The sequence below is a fragment of the Canis lupus genome, chromosome X (assembly GCF_011100685.1).
Source record: "Canis lupus familiaris isolate Mischka breed German Shepherd chromosome X, alternate assembly UU_Cfam_GSD_1.0, whole genome shotgun sequence".
Classification (NCBI taxonomy): domain Eukaryota; kingdom Metazoa; phylum Chordata; class Mammalia; order Carnivora; family Canidae; genus Canis; species Canis lupus.
Genome location: NC_049260.1, coordinates 52235653 through 52256423, shown reverse-complemented (window position 1 = coordinate 52256423; position 20771 = coordinate 52235653). Strand labels below are relative to the sequence as shown.

General features: G+C 37.1%; 1 protein-coding gene, 1 non-coding gene and 1 pseudogene across 2 annotated transcripts in view; 2 read left to right on the top strand and 1 right to left on the bottom strand.

Annotated features, from left to right (window-relative positions):
• Nucleotides 1-20771, bottom strand: part of AR (androgen receptor) — a 182686-nt gene that overhangs the window by 89445 nt on the left and 72470 nt on the right. The gene's annotated exons all lie outside the window — the stretch shown is intronic.
• Nucleotides 8012-8118, top strand: LOC119868582. Its single transcript, XR_005386577.1, has one exon. It is a non-coding gene; the product is annotated as a U6 spliceosomal RNA (small nuclear RNA).
• LOC100683714 lies at nucleotides 16457-18312 on the top strand (annotated as a pseudogene).

Genomic DNA, 20771 nt, shown 5'->3' with positions numbered 1-20771 from the left:
TATAACTATAAATTCCCTGTAGGTACTGCTTTAACTTATCTGTATCCCATAAAGTTTGGTATAGTATATTTTTACTGTTACTCACCTCAAGAATTTTCTCATTTCTCCTTTGATTTATTCTTCGATCCACTGCTTATTTAGTAGTGTGTTATTTAGCACTACATACACATTTGTGAGTTTGACATAGTTCCTTCTGCTATTGATTTCTAATTACTTCCATGTGATCAGAGAACATATAGTAATTTTTCTTGAGTAAATACACTTCACTTCAGATTGTTGCTGACTTTGTTTCCTTTCCAGAGCTCTGGAGAGATTGATTTTCACAATTTTTGCTAGTATGTTTGTTGTTCTTATGAAAAGAGTTTTATGACAGTCTTCATTCTACCATTGTGGAAGTCTTCCTTACATTCCAAAAGCCATGTTATGTTTCACATGCTACAAAAATCACTCCCACCCCAACACACGCACACACACACACACACACACATACACACTCATCATGTGTCATGAAAGGAAGAAGAAACATCACTTATACCATTCATTCATCCATTCAAAAAATCATATCATTCATACATTATGAAGGGAGAGCTCTGCTAAATGATGGGTATGTAGAGAAAGGCACAGCCCCTGTTTGGAAAGGAGTTTTCACAGGCTCTTTTTGGGCTAATATAAGTGCACAAATGGTTAATGCAATGTATAGGAAGGAAAATATTATAAAAGGGGCCAAGATGGTTATTACTATAGGAAGAGAAAATTGTGTGCTTTGGTGGGGTACTATAAAATAATGCCTACCAGGTACTAAAATCTTAATACTAATCTAGCTAGGTGTCTTACATACTTGTCAAACATACTCTGGAATAGGTTGGATGAGGATGCCATGATTCTAATGTATTCTTGAGCCACAGACCTGATATGAAGAGACAAGTATGAATAGAAAAATTACTTATCGCTATGTATCAGTTATAGGCCTACTGGTGATTTACATTTTCCTGTAGTTTATATGAACTGACAAACATGCCAGGACAGCTTGAAGGGTGGCAGTAAGACTGTTTTAATCAGTGTGCCTTACCAAAATGACCAAGCTGTCCTTTTCTCCTGGAACCACTTTCAGAAATGGGGCTGAACAGATGAAGGCTTATTACAGTCATGTCCTTACATCTCCCAAGCCACATCTGCTGTATTCTGTGAGCCAAAATCTTTCCAATGGCTTCTTAGTCATCTTAGTCAATCAGCCACGCAACAACTAGCCAGATTCCTTTCTGCAGTGTCATCTAATCTGAGGGATGAGAGATTTTTCCACATTCTTTGCTTCCAGAATCCATTACCAAAACAAACAAACAAACAAAACAAAACAAAAAAGCAGGAAATGAGAAAACAGGTTGTTTTTAATTTACATGTTAAATCTTACTGGACCAATAGTTTCTTCACATCCTCCATTTGAACTTCTGATACTAGAGACTGAGGGCTTACTGTGTAATGGGCGGTACTGTCAAAGATGCTTGATCCTTACAACTACTATTGCAGGATATGCAGATTATGTCCATTTTATAATGAGAAGCCAGAAGTACAGAGACATTTAATAATTTCTTCAAGATTACAGAGCTAGTTAAAGTAGAAGATCAAGGATTTAATGCATGTCTGGCTAACTCAAAAACCTATGCTTTATCTACCATGCTTTATAGCATTGCACTGTCATTGACTGTCAAGGCTGGATGGTTCTCATAGTTCATCTAGCCCAGTATTTTTCACCTTTGGGTGCATGGTAAAATCTTTAGGGGAGATTCCACATCCCCCTGCCATTCTGATTTAATTGAATTTTTAAAAAAGATTTGTTTTTTATTTATTTATTCATGAGAGACATAGAGAAAGAGGCAGAGACATAGGCAGAGGGAGAAGCAGGCTCCATGCAGGAAGCCTGATGTGGGACTTGATTCCAGCACTCCAGGATCACGCCCTGAGCCAAAGGCAGATGCTCAATCACTGAGCCACTCAGGCGTCCCTGATTTATTGAATTAAGATGGGATCCAGGCATCCAATTTTTTAAAAAAGTTGATGTTTATGATGATAATGTCCAATCAGGGATTAAAACCACTGCTTTAGTCTCTTTTATTGTTCAGGGAAAATTTGGGAACCAGAAAATGAGAGAATTGACTAGAAGAAACAGTTTCCTAGAGTTAGGCCTGAGACTAGAAGCCAGGTGTTATAACTACTATACCAGAGTTCTGTTGAAGAGCAATTATTTACTCACATTCTGTAGACTAAATTTTCCAGTGCCTAGAATATGCGAGTCAATGGGTGGAGACTTGGTGGCTCAGTCAGTTAAGCATCTGACTCTTGGTTTCAACTCAGTTCATGATCTTGGGGTCCTGGGATTGAGCTTCATGTCAGGCTCCTCCTTCAGTGGGGAGTCTTCTTGTCTCCCTCTCTCTCTGCCCCTCCCACCACAACTCTCTCTCTGTCTCTCTCTCTCTGTCTCTCTGTCTCTCTCTCTCTATATATATATGTACATACATATATATACACACACGTATGTACATATATATCCAAGATAAAAAATAAATCTTTAAAAAAAAGAGTCAACCTATGAAAAATCTATATGATGACCAACATCAAATTGTCACTCGGCTATAGCCCAGAAATCTCTGAGAAAATACTAATAGCATTAAGTAGCAACCACAAAAATGGATCTCATCCATTATGGAACTACTCTCTTGCTGGAAAGAAATAAACAAATATTTATTGAGTGTCCCACCATGTGGGAGGCACTGTGAAGCACTTAGAATGCATTAAGAAACAAAGACACAAATATCGCTGTCCCTTATCCAACATCTGGTCTGAGGAGATTTACTGCTATACAGAGCAAAGGTTTCAGAGTCCTATTTTACACAGAAGGCCAATGAAGCTCAGAGTTAAAGGCATTTTCTAGTAAGTTGCACTGCAGTATTACAAAAGGCTTTGGGAGAAGAAATACTCAGTTTGAACCCTACTACTACTTATCACTAGCCATGTAACACTGGGCACAAGATGAACCTAGCCTCCTTACCATCAGTTTTTTTTTTTTTAATCTACAACATGAGGAAAACAATGTATCAGCCTCAAAGGGGTTTTTTGACAAATGTATGAGAAAATGCATAGAAAAAGGTCTAGTACAGTCAAAATAAATTGTCATTTCTCCCCATTTTCCTCATTCCATCGCAACTTTCAATTGGGACTAGAGTCCAGGGCATCTGACTCCCAGTCCAGTAAGCTCTGCAATACACCATACTGCCTCTTCCTCTGTCTGACATTGCAAATGAAGTCAGAAAATCAGCAGCCACTACTATCACTTGTACAAAATTTGTGAAAGCACTAAATAAAATACAATTCTATCTTTAAAGTCACACAATAGGGCAGCCTGGGTGGCTCAGTGGTTTAGCGCCATCTTCAACCCAGGACCTAATCCTGGAGACCTGGGATCAAGTCCCACGTCGGGCTCCCTGCATGGAGCCTGCTTCTCCCTCTGCCTGTGTCTCTGCCTCTCTCTCTCTCTCTCTCTCTCTCTCTCTCTCTCTGTCTCTCATGAATGAATAAATAATTTTTTTAAAAAAAATAAAAATATAAAGTCACACAATGTAGTTTAAGAAATGTGAAAAGTGTTCAGTCAAGTGTCTGAGCACTTCACAAACCAAGAAAAGAAAGATAACATCATGTGAACAGACATAACTCAGGTAGTAATGAAATGCTGATGAGATTCCAAGTTCCGTCCACAATCTGAAATCCAAAATGAGACATTTTATGTTGGTTCAAAGAACCTACAGAAACTAGGAAAACAGCCTCAATGATACTCACCAGCAATAGGGTTTACCTTGTTTCTTAAACACACCAAGAGTAAGGCCTGATCCAAGACCAAGTACTAACTTGATACTTAGGAAAAGTGTCCTGCTCCCCAACATGTGATATTGATTTTGACTGTGGGGACAGGGGGCTATTGGCAGAAAATAAAAATCCCCTATCCCATGTCACTGCAGTACATATCGTAACATATGGCCCAATAATAACTGATATTTACTATGCAGCTGTATGTCCCAGCTACTATACTACATTCTACATAACTTAACCTCATTTAATCTTTACAACAAATTAATGAGGTATGCACCATCACTCCCATTTTATAGAAGAGAGCACTGAGGTCCAGAAACCTTAAGCCCAAAATCCATAGGCAGCAAATGATGGCTATAAGATCTAAACTCAAGTCTTTCTGATTCCACGATCAATTTTTTTGATGAGTTTCTCACAGTGGATAGCAGTTCCCAGTGACTCAATCCAGAAAGCCATGAATTATTCTGGATATAATGTAATAATATACTTCCTCAATGTGTTTCACCTACCATCACCATTAAGTCAATCAGTGACTAGTATCCGTTAATTTACTGCCTAAATAATACCTGCCCCATCCCCACACACAACCTTACCTTCAAAATAATGGCAACATTCTTATTGAAGTTTTTCTTTTTGTCTGATCTTCTTCAATCCATAAGTTACACAGGACCCCAGAGGAATTCTTTCTAAAACATCTGCTCCTGTAACTCTTCTCCTTACGACTTTCAAAAAATAATTCCCTATGGTCTACAGTGGTGGCTAATTCACAGATGCCTCAGAATCCCCCGAGGAGCTATAGAGCTCTGATCCCACCCTAACTTAGCTCAGAGTTGTCTGAATCTGAAGCTACAGGTGAGACCTGAGTATCCATCATTTTATGAAATGCTTAAGTGATCTTAGGCAAGCACTAAAAATCTCTTGGCCAACAGGATACAAATTCAAAGCATTAGCTTGGCATTCAAGGCCTACTTATAGCTCCTTACCTCTTCAACAAACTTTCTCATGTGCCCTTCGAGCTGTACCACGCTGTTTCAGTTCTTTAGTCTTAATTCTATTTCACTCCTTTGTATTTCTGCTCACATAGTCATTCCCTCTAACTGAAATGACCTTGCACTGCTCCCAACTATTTGTCTCCCTTACCACATTATCTCATAACTCAGGTCCCAGCCCAGGACACCATTACCTACTCCATGAAGCCCTTCTTGACTCTGTATCTCTTAGCTAGAATATGATCACCCCCCCCAACTTGTACAGTTTTCTTTCAGAACATCAATAATGTCTCATATCACAAAAAATCTATGTATGTATCTGTTTCCCATCCATCATGGGGACTTCATAGATGAATTTCCAGTGTCTAGCCTAGATACTGCCTAAGTACCTCCCACTAAACTCACCTTCTTTCTTTCCTCCTTGATTTACTCTTGAGCCTCACAACAAAGTTTGAAAACAGCCATCTTACCTTTTAAACAACATCTCAATTTGAAGGCCAAGATAGATCCTAAACAACTTTTGAGTCCTAATTAGGACATTGTTAAACTATACCAGATAAATGAAAACCTTTCTATAAAAATACCAAATATTGGTACGCTTGGAGGTGGCTCAGCGGTTGAGCGTCTGCCTTTGGTTCAGGGCCTGATCCCGGGGTCCTGAGATCGAGTTCCATATCGGGCTCCCTATGAGGACCCTGCTTCTCCCTCTGCCTATGTCTCTGCGCCTCTCTCTCTCTCTCTCTCTCTCTCTCTCTCTGTGTCTCTCATGGATGAATAAATAAATTTTTTAAAAATACCAGATAGTTAATATCTATTTGATCATAGTATCTCCCACTTCCTGCCTACAAGTTCTTCCTCATATCTAATCCAAATCCCTGAGATTATTGTTTTCCTTTGTCCTCAATAGAAATGGTGAACAGCTCCTTGACATACTCTTACCTTGCCTTACTTTCTTTCTATATTACAGTTAAACACAGAGTCAAACAAATGTATTCTAGGATAAAGCCTGAGAAGGAAAATGTGTCATACTTGGCATCTTTTTGAACTAGGTGAAAGTGAAGTGGTAAAGAGCTGATGAAACTGTCATTGTTAGATAAACATAGACGAATCATTCAACTCTATGAACAAGCTCCTTCCATTTTGCAAAGTGATCATGTGGACTCTGACACAGTACCTTCCTCGTTCCCCTTTCCTATTATTATGAACGGATAAGCTGCTGTCAGACAGAGCCTGCTTTCCCTTATCCCTGGCCACTGTTTACTTTCTTCACAGTTTCTGTTCTGGAATATGCTTTTGTATGCTAGTCTAGGAGTTGGAAGCCTCAGATTCCATCATAAATCGTGATACTAACTTGCTGCCATAACCTTGGACCAAACACTTTTTATTTTGACCCTTAGTTTTCTCATCTTATAAAACCTGCATTAGCAGAGCACTTCAAGTACATAAAGCACACTGATACATGTTTATCTCATGAGATCTGCATAACCATTCTATAAGGCAAACAAATGAGCCAGAGAAAGTTTGGGGAGGTTAAGTAAGTTGTCTAAGGTAGAGCAGCTAGAAAGTAGTAAGGTTGTAATCTGAACTCTGGTTTTAATTCCTAATCTGGCACTCTTTCTATTATACCAAACTGCCCTCTGGTAGCTCTATATACCATAAACCAGGCACCTTTAGATTAGTGATACAATGATGAAAAAGTCAGATGCTTCCATTTGGGGGGGGGTGCATGAAACAAGCATAGAAAGACTAAAAAATAAAAATACATAAATAAATAAATAAATAAATAAATAAATAAATAAATAAATAACTAAAAAATAATTTCAGATATCAATAAGTACAGCAGAGTAAGGAGATACACAGTTGACTGAGAATTATCTTATTTCATCTCCCCCACAACCCTGCCATATAGAAATTTTCATTAACCACTATTCTCCAGATGATCAAAAGAAGACAGAGGAGCTAAGCTAAGCCAGTGAGTAACAGAGCTGAGCCTAGACACAGTAACTTCTGACTGTGTGCTCCATGCTTCTTCTATTTTGCTGCTTTACTCCTGGTACTAGATTTCTAGGCCTCCATGATTCGGTCTCCAAATGACTGACTCTTGAGTACTTGGTTCAATAATGCCCTATCTCTGAAGGTGGATGGGATATAGGCTAAATGCTCTGTGATTGCGAGATCAGGAGCACCAGACAGCTTTCAAAGCAGAACCAGGTTGTTAGTTGATTCACTTGTATATCTCTATCAATTCCTTGAGAGTAGCATAATTTTTTTGTTTACTGTTCTACCCCCAGTGCCTAGCACATGGCTTGGCTCCTAAGTAGTGTTTGTTAAATATTTACTGAATCCAGTGGTGCCTCTGTGGCTCAGTTGTTTAGGCAGCCAACTTTTAGGCTCAGCTCAGGTTATGATGTCATGCGTTGTGGGATCAAGCCCCGTATGGGGTTGCAAGCTCAGGAGGGAATCTGCTTGAAGACTCTCTCCCTCTGCCCCTCCTTTTACTCATGCGAGCACTTGTGCTCTCTCTTTCTCTCCAATAAATAAATAAACCTTTGAAAACTATTTACTGAACCTGTAAATGAATGAATGAATGAATGAACTAATGAGAATACAAATTAACATAGCTTAAAGAAAACTAGGTTGGTGTGTTCCTGGCAAAGGAGCTAAAATACCCTTAACCTCCCCTGAGAAGCAAGCTTCAGCTGCTTTCTCCCAGGAATAAACAAGGCATGACAAAAAGCCAGGTAGGAGCTGACATCAGAAGGTGAGAAAAGGAAACAACCAGCATAACCAGATAACTTGAAAATGAAATGCCCCCTCTAAGAAGTAGTTAGGAGAGGACAGTGATAGAATTTTCTTCCTCTCTCAGCTCTGGAAAGCTATATTTTGTTCTCCATACTTCTTAGGCAATGAGGATTAGTGGATCTGAAATGTCGTTCTTGCTTCCTGCAGTTTGGAAATTGAAAAGGGCAGTATTCTATCTGATGAGGACTGGAGTGGTCTGGAGACCTTTCACAAGGTTATGTAATACTTGGCTGCCTGGGGCCCTGTGCTCCTCTTTCATTAAATGTCCTAAACACAATCAATCAATCAATCAAGCAATCAATCTTCTAAACACAATTTGCCTAGATGCTTGTGCTATACACATATAAAAACAGAGTGTTCTCGTGTTCACTTCAGCAGCACATATACCAAAATTGGAACATTATAGAGAAGATTAGCATGGCCCCTGTGCAAGGATGATATGCAAATTAGTGAAGCGTCCCATATTAAAAAACAAAACAGGGTAGCCTGGATGGCTCAGCGATTTAGCGCCACCTTCGGCCTAGGGTGTGATTCTAGAGACCCAGGATCGAGTCCCACGTCCGGCTCCCTGCATGGAGCCTGCTTCTTCCTCTGCCTGTGTTTCTGCCTCTCTGTGTCTCTGTGTCTCTCATGAATAAATAAATAAAATCTTAAAAAAAATAAAAAAATAAAAAACAAAACAGTGGTCTCTGGACATCTACAACTGACTTGAATAGAGACAAAAATTACCCATGTAAAGAAAGAAAGCTAGTATTTGCTTAACACCATATGCCAGCACTGTGATACCTATAGTCACACATATTGAGCAACTACAGTTCCCATCTATGAAGTGGAGATAGTCACAATACCTACCCACCTGGTTGTTATGTCGATTTTTAAAAAAAGATTTATTTATTTATTCATGAGAGACACAGACTGAGAGATAGAGAGGCAGAGACATAGGCAGAGGGAGAAGCAGGCTCCTCACAGGGAGCCCGATGCAGGACTCGATCCTGGATCCCGGGATCATGACCTGAGCCAAAGGCAGGCACTCAACCACTGAGCCAGCCAGGCATCCCCGTTATGTGGATTAAGTGAGCTAATTCACATTAGATGTTCTGCAAGTACATGTAATATGCTCTGAGTAACAAAATAAGGTGCTACAGTACACCATCACTATCATAATCATCATTATTATCATTGTCACCATCATCTATGTACAGTGTATATTTTAGGTGCTTCCATATCAATTATCATAATGTATCCTCTCCACACCCTTGCCTGGTAGAAATGATAGATGAAGAAAACTAAAGCAAGCTGAGACCATAGTAACTTGTCTAAGTTTCTGCAACTGGGAAGAAACACATCAAGACATAACAGGTAGGGGCACCTGTGTGGCTCAGTCAGTTAAGCGTCCAACTCTTGGTTTTGGCTAAGATCATGATCTCAAGGTCATGAGATCAAGCCCCGTGTCAGGCTATGCATTTAGCATGAAGTCTGCTTAGGATTCTTTAGGTCTTCCTCTCCCTCCTCCTCTACCTCTCCTCCCTCACTCAAATGAAATCTTAAAAAATAAAAAGAAAAAAGAACTAACAGGTATATCCATTTGATTATTCCTTCACTGTATACACACAAGGTCAAAATAAACCCAAATAAACCACAACTAATAATAGATATTCAGAAATCCTGGATGTTTTACATTAATACCATTTGTACACCAGTGTTGGAAGAAAATGTAATTCTATCTTAAAATTCTGTCTTTATTCCTAGATAAGCAAACAGTTGTGGATAAAGCTGAAAAGAAAAACCCAATAAGAATATTGTTTGGGATTTGGAAGGGAAAAAACATGCTTTTATAAAAGTGTAAGCAAAATTAGAAGTTTTAATATAAGATATGCTAAAGTTCATTTATGCTTAAGGAAGAAGCACATTTTTATAATGAGCCCCTTTAACCATGGAACTGGTTTCTTATAGATTTGTATATAGGTAACAAAATTGCCACATTATATATTTGCTATAGCTCATTGTCTTTATCAAAGCCTTCACGCTCATTCAAAAGGTGGCAACTGAATTCTTCTATGGGCCAGGGATACAGATAGGAGGCAGCAGACCCTGTTTCTTAAAGTCACCACAGGCTAAAGCAGTTATTAAAACATAATTTGAAAAAATTCATAATGAGAATAATACAGAGTGATGTAAAAACATGGTAGTGGGGGATAACACAATCTTTAATGGTTTCATTGAGCTGTAATTTACATCCATAAAGTTCACCATTTAAATAAACAATAAGTATACATATAATTTAATGTTTTTTTAACATATTTACAGAGTTGTACAAATGTCATCACTACCTAATTCCAGAAAATTTCATCACTCGAGAACAAAGCCCCATACTCACTAGCAGTCACTCCCATCCTCCCCTTCCTGGTGCCTCTGTGAACCTCATTTACTTTATGTCTCAATGAAATTGGCCTATTCTGGCCATTTTATATAAATGAAATCATAAATATATGGCCATTCATGACTGGCTCCCTTCATTTAGCATGATGCTTTCAAGATTCATCCATGTTGTAGCAAGTATTGATACTTCATTCCTTTTAATGAATGAGTTAGATTTTATCACAAGGATATACCACCTTTTGTCTATCTATTCATCAATTAGTGGACATTTGGGTTGTTTCTACCTTTTGGCTGACATTAATAAAGCTGTCATAAACATTGAGAAGTTTTTATGTGGATATAATGCTTCCAATTATCTCGTATACAAGGTCATTTTTAGATATGATTTTCAAACATGCTCTCCCTTTCTGTAGGTTGGGTTTTCACTTTCTTGACTATAAAATTTGCAATACAAAAAACTTGGTCTACTCTGGAAAATGTTTAATGTTCACTTGAGAAGACTTTGTTTTCTCCTACTGTTGAGTGGTATACTCAATAGATATCTATTAGTTCTACCATAATACTTCTTAGCACCATCCATGCCACTGCAAATGGCAAGATTTCATTTTTCATGGCTGAGTAATGTTTCATTATATATATGTACCACCTCTTCTTCATCCATTCATCAGCCAATGGACACTTGTGCTCTTTCCATAATTTGTCTACTATAGGTAATGCTGCTATAAACACAGGGCTGCATATATACCTTTGAATCAGTACTCTTGTGTTCTTTGGGTAAATACCTAGTAGTGCAATTGCTGGTTCATAGGGCAGTTCTATTTTTAAATTTTGAGTAACATCCATACTGTTTTCCAGAGTGGCTGGACCAGTTTGTATTCCCACCAAAATTGTAAGAGGGTTCCCTTTTCTCTGTACCCTCACCAACACCTGTTGTTTCCTGTGTTGTTAATTTTAGCCATTCTGACAAGGGTGAGGTAATCTCATTGTAGTTTTGATTTGTATTTCCCTGATTATCAGTGATGTTAAGCATTTTTTCATATGTCTGTAAGCCATGGAGGTATCTTCTTTGTAAAAATGTCTATGTCTTCTGACAATTTTTAACTGGATTATTTGGTTTTGGGGTGTAGAGTTTTAGAACGTCCTTGTATATTTTGGATACTAACCCTCTATCAGATATCTTACTTGCAAATATCTTCTATTTCATAGGTTGTCTTCTAGTTTTGTTGCTTGTTTCCTTCAGTATGTAGAAGCTTTTTATTTTTATATAGTCCCAATAGTTTATTTTTGCCTTTGATTCCCTTGTCTCAGGAGACATATCTAATAAGAACTTTCTGTAGCTAAGGCCAAAGAGGTTACTGCCTGTGTTCTCCTCTAGGATTTTGATGGTTTCAGGTGTCACATTTAGGTCTTTAATCAATTTTGAGTTTATTTTTGTGTTTAGTGGTCCAGTTTCATTCTTTCGCATGTTACTGTCCAGTTTTCCCAAAACCATTTGTTAAAGAGACTGACTTTTTCCCATTGGATATTCTTTCCTGCATTGTCAACTATTAATTGACCATATAGGTGTAGGTTCATTTCTGGGTTCTCTAATCTGTTTCATTGATCTATGTGTCCATTTTTGTGCCGGTATCATACTGTTTTGATCACTACAGCTTTGTCATATAACTTGAAGTCTGGAATTATGCCTCCAGCTTTTTTTTTTCTATCTCAAGGTTGCTGTGAGTATTCAGTCTTTTGTGGTTCCAACAAATTTTAGGATTGCTTGTTCTAGTTCCATGAAAAATGTTGTTGGTATTTTGATAGAGATTTCATTAAATGTGTAGATTGCTTTGGGGAGTATAGGCATTTTAACAATATTTATTTTGCCAATCCATGAGCATGGAATGTTTCTCCATTTCTTTGTTGTCATCTTTAATTTTTTTCATCAGGGTTTTACAGTCTTCAGAGTATAGGTCTTTTACCTCTTTAGTTAGTCCTAGGTATCTTATCATTTTGGTGTAATAGTAAATGGGATTGTTTTCTTAATTTCTCTTTCTGCTGCTGCCTTATTGGTGTACAGAAATTCAACAGATTTCTATATGTTCATTTTGTATCCTGCAACTTCAGTGAATTTGTTTATCAGTTCTAGTGGTTTTTTGGTGGAATCTTTTAGGTTTTCTGTATAGAGAATCATGTCATCTGCAAACAGTGAAATTTTTACTTCTTCCTTCCTGATTTGGATGCCTTTTATTTCTTTTTGTTGTCTGAGTGCTGGGGCTAGGCCTTCCAATACTATGTATAATAACAGTTGAGAGGGTGAAAATCCCTGTCTTGTTGCTGACCATAGAGGAAGAGCTCTCAGTTGTTCCCTATTGAGGATGGTATTAGCTGTGGGTTTTTCACAGATAGCCTTTACTATCCTGAGGTATAACTCAGTCGGAGAAAGACAAATACCATGTGATTTCACTCATATATGGAATTTAAGAAACAAAACAAATGAACATAGGTGGAGATGATAGATAGATGATAGATAGATAGATAGATAGATAGATAGATAGATAGATAAATAGAAGATAGACAGATGATAGATAGATGATAGATAGATAGATACCAAGAAACGGACACTTGTTATAGAGAACAAGCGTATGGTTACCATACATGGGTGGGGATGGGTAAAATAGATGATAGGAATTAAGGAGTGCACCTGTTGTGATAAGTACTGGATATCATATGGCAGTGGTGAATCACATCTGAAACTAGTATTACATTGTATATTAACTAACTACAATTTAAAACAAAAAAAGATGTCTATTAGGTGTAGCTATTTTATTTTATTTTATTTCATTATTCAAGTCTTCTATTTTATTGCTGATCTGTCTAGCTGTTCCATATAATGAATAGAACTTCCCAACTATTATTGTTGGGAACTACTTCCCAACTACTTTTCTATATTTTGTTGCATATATTTATACCTGTTATATCTTCTTGATTGATTGATCCTTAATTATTACAGTATGTCCTTTATCTCTAATAATAGTTTTGTCTTAAAGTTTATTTTGATTAAAATTAATAGTAGCCATTTCAGGCTCTCTTTTGGTTACTGTTTGCATGAAATATCTTTTTCCACTCTTTCACTTTTAACCTATTTGTGTCTTAGAATCCAAAGTGAGTCATCTATAAACAGCATATATGTATACCTTGTTTTATTTATCTGTGATGAAAATCTCACTTTTTTATTTATTTACTTATTGTCATTTAATGTTATTGTTGCTATAGTTAGAATTACCTCTTCCATTTTCTTGTTTTCTGTATTTCTCATTACTACTTTGTTCTTCCATTATTTTTTTGCCACCTCTTTTTGCTAAAGTAGGTATTTTCTGGTGAGCAAGTTTAACCATGTTTTTAATTTTTGTAAACTATACAAATTTTTTTTTTCTCAGTGGGGGCACCTGGTGGCTCTGTCAATTAAGCATCTGACTCCTGATTTTGGCTCGGGTCATCATCTCAGGGTTGTGAGACTGAGCTCTGCATTGGGCTCTGCACTGGACATGGAGCCTGCTGGGGATTCTTTCTCTCCATCTCCTCCTGCCTCACCTTCTCTCCTTTTCTAAAAAATTTTTTTTCTCAGTGCTTGCTCTGAGGTTTCTAACATGCATTTAATAATCAGAATCTACCTCAGGTTTATACTAAATTCCAAGAGGTATTAAAAACTTAATTCTTCTATAGATCTATAGTCTCCCCTTGTATAACTGTTATACATAATTTGTCTATATTATTACCAAACAATGCATGTCTTATACTTTTTGCTTTATATAATCATATGTGTATTAAGTAAGCTAATAAAGGAGAGCACAGTTTATAGAGATTTTTATGTTAATCATCATATTTACAATATTTTTTTCATTTCTTTCTGTGGAGTTCATTTTCTATCCGATACCATTTCCATACTCCATTTTAGCTTAATTTCCACTCTTGTTCTTTGCACTTTATTATATTTACATCTATTTTACAGATATATTTCTAGATGTGACAGACCCAAGAATTCAATTGTACTGATAGCGTTTCATGCAATTAATTTTTATCAAGAAAAAAAGCAATATGAAATTCTTTTTAAAAAGATTCACTTATTTTAGAGAGAGAGCATGAGCAAGAGGGGCAGTCGGAAAGGGAGAGAGAATCTCAAGCAGACTATACGCTGAGCACAGAGCCTGATGCAGGGCTTGATCTCAGTACCCTGAGATCACGACCTGAGGTGAAACCAAAAGTCAGATGATTTAACAATGAGGAACCCAGGTGCCCCTGTAATTCTACTTTTTATCATTATCTATATAATTCCCTCTACTATGGTCTTTATTTTTTCATGTGGATTTAAATTATCGTCTGGTACCATTTCTTTTCAGTATTTCTTCCAAGGCATGTCAGCCAGCAACAAATTCTAGCAGTTTCTAATTATATGGAAATGTTTTTATTTCACTTTCACTTCTAAAAGATAATTTTAATGAGTACTGGATTATTGGTTCACAGGTTTTTTGTTAAGCACATTGAATATGCCACAACACTGTCTTCTGCCCTCCATTATTTTTGATGAGAAGTCAGTAGTTAATCTTATTGCATTTCCCTTGTCATTTTTCTTTTGCTAATTTCAAGATTTTCTCTTTACATTTGCCTCAACATTTTGAGTATGGTGTGTCTGGGTATCAATCACTTTGCATTTTTCCTGCTTGGAGTCTGTTGACCTTCTTTGATATGTAGATCAATATTTTGGATCAAATTTGGGAAAATATTACTGTTTCTTGAAATAATCTTTCTGCTCTTTCTCTTCTTTTCTTCCGATACTCCCATACACATATGTTGGAACACTACTAAGGTATCTTACATTTCTCTGAGCTTATTAATTTTTCTTCATTCTTTTCCCCCTTTCTGTTCTTCCAAATTCATACTTTCTATTGAACTATGTTCAAGTTTGCTGATTCTTTCTTCTGCCAACTCAAATTTATTCTGGATCCCCTCTAGTGAATTTTTCATTTTAATGATTATACTTTTCAACTCCAGATTTACCATTTGATTCTTCTTTATAATTTCTATCACTTGACTGTTCTCTGATGAGAAATTTTTCTCATGCTTTCCTTTAGTATTTTAAAAATTATTTCCTCAGCCCATTGAATATATTTAAAGTAGATATAAATATATTACTTTGTTTAGTAAGTCCAACATCTCGGCTTCCTCATGGACAGTTTTTGTTGACTACTTCTATTTCCTGTGTATGGGCCGTACTTTCTCTTGTTTGTACGTCTCATATTTTTTTATTTTTAATTTATTTTTATTTTTTATTTAAATTACAGTTAGTTAGCAGTGTAGTATTAGTTTCAGGTGTACAATATAGTGATTGAACACTTCCAAAGAAGAAAGCTAAGAACCACATATCATAATTTTTACTTGAAAAGTAGATATTTCAGATACTATATTGTAACAACTCTGGATGCTAATATGCCTCTTTCTGGAGCTTGTTCTTCTTTTCTGTTTGGTCACTTGTCTACTTAATGACTTGGCTGAATTAGTTTTGAGAGGTCTATTTCCCCCACATTGTAAAGCTTCTGATGTCTCTGCTTAGATATGTTTCCTTGTTTTTAATCTTTTAGATTTGTTTCCTGTATGTCAAACCCAGATCTACAAAAACCACTTTTTAGTTAAAGTGTGTGCTTTAAGCCTGCTTAGCCAGTTACATTTTTACTCTTTACCACTGGATGTGCATGTGGTTTGAAGGCTACTTTCATAGTTCTGGGAGTTTAGAATTTTCCCCACATTCAGATAGGGCCAAGTCTCTCAGAAGTTCACTCTCTTTTCAGAGAGTGTGGCTCTGGGCACAGCAGAGGGAGAAGCAGGCTCCATGCAGGGAGCCTGATGTGGGACTCAATCCTGGGACTCCAGGATCGTGCCGTGGGCCAAAGGCAGGTGCTAAACTGCTGAGCCACCCAGGGATCCCTTCAATATGTATTTTTTTAAAGTCAGAAAGCTCTTTTTATAAAACAAACTGGTTAAACTAAATTATCACTGGAATAGGCCTCAGGAGCACAGAGTCCCAGTCTGCATTTTTACCATTAGCTTGCTGTGGTACTTTTATAGTCCATTCCCTTCACTGGGACTTAATTTCTTTTCCTCTGCAAGAAAAAATGAAAAAGATATGAAGGGAGGAAACTTGGGTTATGCAATGCCTAAAATCCCTTTTAGCTCTTACATCCATAATTGAGCCTTTTGGCAAAAAGATTTCTAATATATGATTTAAATAAAACCCATCTAGAAAGACCTGCAAAGCACGGATCTCCAAACTCAACAGCCATAATGGGAAAGAATGATTAATTTAACTATATAATTTAAGATTGCTCGACAGATCCTTCACTCGCCTCCAACAGCCTGCCTCACCACCCGCACGCTCTGCCACTATCCCGCAGATGCTTCAACTACCTGCAGTCCTCCACCAAATTAGGCCAGTGTCCAGAGCACTGTTTCTCAGCTCATTCTCTGCCAAGGATATAAAATTTGGTGCAGATGCCTGAGCCTTAATGCTTCAAGGTGTAGATCTTTTAGCTGATGCCGTAGCCGTTACTATGGAGCCAAAGGGAAGAAGAACAGTGATTATCAAACAGAGTTGGGGAAGTCCCAAAGTAACAAAGGATGGTGTGATCGTGGCAAAGTCAATTGACTTAAAAGACAAATATAAAAATATTGGCGCTAAACTTGTTGAAGATGTTGCCAATAATACAAATGAAGAGGCTGGGGATGGCACCACTACTCCTACTGTCTTGGCATGCTCTATTGCCAAGGAAGACTTCAAGAAAATTAGCAAAGGTGCTAATCCTGTGGAAATCAGGAGAGGTGTGATGTTAGCTGTTGATACTGTGATCGCTGAACTTAAGAAGCAGTCTAAACCCGAGACAACCCCTGAAGAAATTGTTCAGGTTGCTACGATTTCTGCAAATGGAGACAAAGAAATTGGCAACATCATTTCCGATTCAATGAAAAAGGTTGGAAGAAAGGGTGTCCTCACAGTAAAGGATGTAAAAACACTGAATGATGAATTAGAAATTATTGAAGGCATGAAGTTTGATCGAGGTTATATTTCTCCATACTTTATTAATACATCAAAAGGTCAGAAATGTGAACTCCAAGATGCCTATGTTCTATTGAGTGAGAAGAAAATTTCTAGTGTCCAGTCCATCGTACCTGCTCTTGAAATTGCCAATGCTCACTGTAAGCCCTTGGCCATAATTGCTGAAGATGTTGATGGAGAAGCTCTGAGTACACTCATTTTGAATAGGTTAAAAGTTGGTCTTCAGGTTGTGGCAGTCTTTGGTGACAATAGAAAGAACCAGCTTAAAGATATGGCTGGCTATTGCTACTGGTGGTGCAGTGTTTGGGGAAGAAGGATTGACTCTAAATCTTGAAGATGTTCAGCCTCATGACTTAGGAAATTTGGAGGGGTCATTGTGACCAAAGATGATGCCATCTTTGGAAAAGGAAAAGGTGACAAGGCTCAAATTGAAAAATGTATTCAAGAAATTATTGAGCAGTTAGATATCACAACTAGTGAATACGAAAAGGAAAAGCTGAAGGAAGGCCTGGCAAAACTCTCAATGGAGTAGCTGTGTTGAAGGTTAGTGGGACAAGTGATGTTGAAATCAATGAAAAGAAAGAGTTACAGATGCCCTCCATGCCACAAGAGCTGCTGTTGAAGAAGGCACTGTTCTGGGCGGAGGGGGGTGGGGGCCTGCTTCGGTGCATTCCAGCCTTGGATTCAATAACTCCAGCTAATGAAGATCAAAGAATTGGTATCAAAATTATTGAGAGAACACTCAAATTTCCTGCAATAACCATTGCTAAGAATGCAGGTGTTGAAGGATCATTGATAGTTAAGAAAATTATGCAGAGTTCCTCAGAAGTTGGTTATGATGCTATACTTGGAGATTTTGTGATTATGGTGGAAAAAGGAATCACTGACCCAACTAAGGTGGTAAGAACTGCTTTATTGGATGCTGCTAGAGTGGCCTCTCTGTTAACTACAGCAGAAGATGTAGTCACCGAAATTCCTAAAGAAGAGAAGGACCCAGGAATGGGTGGAACGGATGGAATGGGAGGTGGTATGGGAGGCAGCATGTTCTGATTCCTAGAATAGTGCTTTACCAGTCTTAATGAACTGTGAGAGGAAGCTCAAGGCTGTGTTCCTCAACCATAACTTCAGAAAAGTCAGTTGAAGGAAATGACTGAAGAAAAGGCTGGCTGATGTTTAAGAAAATCGCTATAACCATCAGTTGCTGGTTTCATTTGACAACGTATAATGGATGGATTATGGCTGTCATTATCCATGCCTACAGATAGTTTATTTTGTATTTTTGAATAAAAAGACATTTGTACATTCCTGATAACTGAGTGCAAGAGCCATGGACCAATGTACTGCTTTCAACTTCAATCACTGAGGCATTTTTACTACAATTTTGTTAAAATCAGGATTTTAGTGTTTGCCATCACCAGACGAAAAGTTAAGCAGCCTTTCTGTGGAGAGTAAGAATAACTGTGTACAAAGTAGAAAAATATCCAATTATGTGACAACCTTTGTGTAATAAAACCTTGTTTAAAGTTAAAAAAAAAGATTGCTGGACAGAGAAACATAAAGCTGAAAGATAAATTGGGAAAACTATTTGTAACACATATGACAAGGAGCCAAATTCCTTGATATACAAAGAGCTCCATAAATCAATAAGAAACAGATGAAAAGCTAAACAAAAACAACAACAGATGGGCAAAAGCCAAGAACAGTCAGTTCAAATGGAAAGAAATACAAATGGCCAATAAACATGTGAAAAGATGCTCATGCTCACTCATAATTAAAGAGAAGAAACTTAAACTATGATAAACTTTTTTTAACCTGTAAGATTTACAAAGATTTAAAAGTTTCATAGTATCCAATGTTTGCAGTTTCTTTGGCAAGGTGAGAAGTAGTATCTACCAGATTTAAAATGCATACATTGTTTTATTCAACTATTTAACAACTAAGAACTCATATTTTTCAAAAGTATGCTAATAAAGATAATACAATCATATTAACAATTGTTTTATTTTCTATGTGCCTGACACTTAAAGTATAAACTCTTACATTCTTAATATATATATCATTAAGAATCCTTATAATGGCCTTATACGATACAGACCATTGGTATCTCAATTTCTTTATAAGAAGATATTCAGGCCCAGAGGAATTAAGTATTTTGCCCAAGGTCATACAGTAAGAAGATGGTGGCACCAATAGTTGGATGAAAATACTCTGGCCTTAGAGGCATTTCCCTTAAACACTGTATATATTGCCCCTTGAGGATGTTAACTGCAGCACTACTTTTAATACCAAACAAGTCAGGGAGAAAAACAAAATATCAGTAGCGGGAAGTTACAAAATAATTAGCAACTGGCTAAATCTAAAAATATATAAGATCCTGAAATTTCTAAGTCTCGGTCAGGGATTTTTAGGAATATACAAAATCGCTCCTTCCTTTCTGGTCTGTAGAAATTGATCTATCTTCTGTATGTCCCGTAAGTTAAAATGCCCTCTTATTGAAAATAATTTAATTGGGAGAAGGGCGGGGGGTGGGAGTGAATGGGTGACGGGCACTGGGGGTTATTCTGTATGTTAGTAAATTGAACACCAATAAAAAATAAATTAAAAAAAAAGAAAATAATTTAATTCTCATGATCTCTTTTTATGACCCTTAAATGAACATTTAAAAGTAGTCTGAATAGACATTTTTTTTCAAAGAAGACATCCAAGTGGCCAAGAGACACATGAAAAGATGCTCATCATCACTAATCATCAGGGAAATGCAAATCAAAACAACAATGAGATGTTACCTCACACCTGTTATGTTACTATCAAAAAGACAAGAATTAAGCATTGGCGAGGGCATGGAAAAAAGGGAACTGTCATGCAATGTTGGTGGGAATGTAAACTGGTGAAGCCACTGTAGAAAACAGTATGGACATTCCTCAGAAAATTAAAAATAGAAATAACATACAATTCAGTAACTCTACTGTTGGGTATTTACCCAAAGAAAATGAAAATATTAAATCAAAAAGACATATACATCCCTATGTTTATTGCAGCATTATTTACAATAGCCAACCTATGTAAGCAACCCAAGGATCCATCAATAGATGAATGGATAGAGAAGATGTGGTACATACACACACACACACACACACACACACACACACACACACACTAGAATACTACTCAGCCATAAAAATAATGAAACCTTGCCATTTATGACAACATGGATGGACATCAAGGCTATTATGCTAAGTGAAATAAATCAGAGAAAGATAAGGACCATACGAATTCACGTATATGTGGAATCTAAAATATAAAACACATGAACAAACAAAACAAAGCAAAAAAAAAACAGAAACAGACTCATAAAGAGAACAAACTGGTAGTAGTCTGTTTTGGGGTGATGGACAAAATGGTAAAGGTGGAGCACCTGTATGGCTCAGTGGTCGAGTGTCTGCTTTCGGCTCAAGGCAAGATCCCAGAGTCCTGGGATCAAGTCCCACATCTGGTTCCCAGTAGGGAATGTGCTTCTCCCTCTGCCTATGTCTCTGCCTTTCTCTCTGTGTCTCTTATATGAATAAATAAAATCTTTTACAAAAAGGTAAAGGAAATTAAAATGTACAAATTTTCAATCATAAATTAAGTCACATGGATGAAATTACAGTATGGGG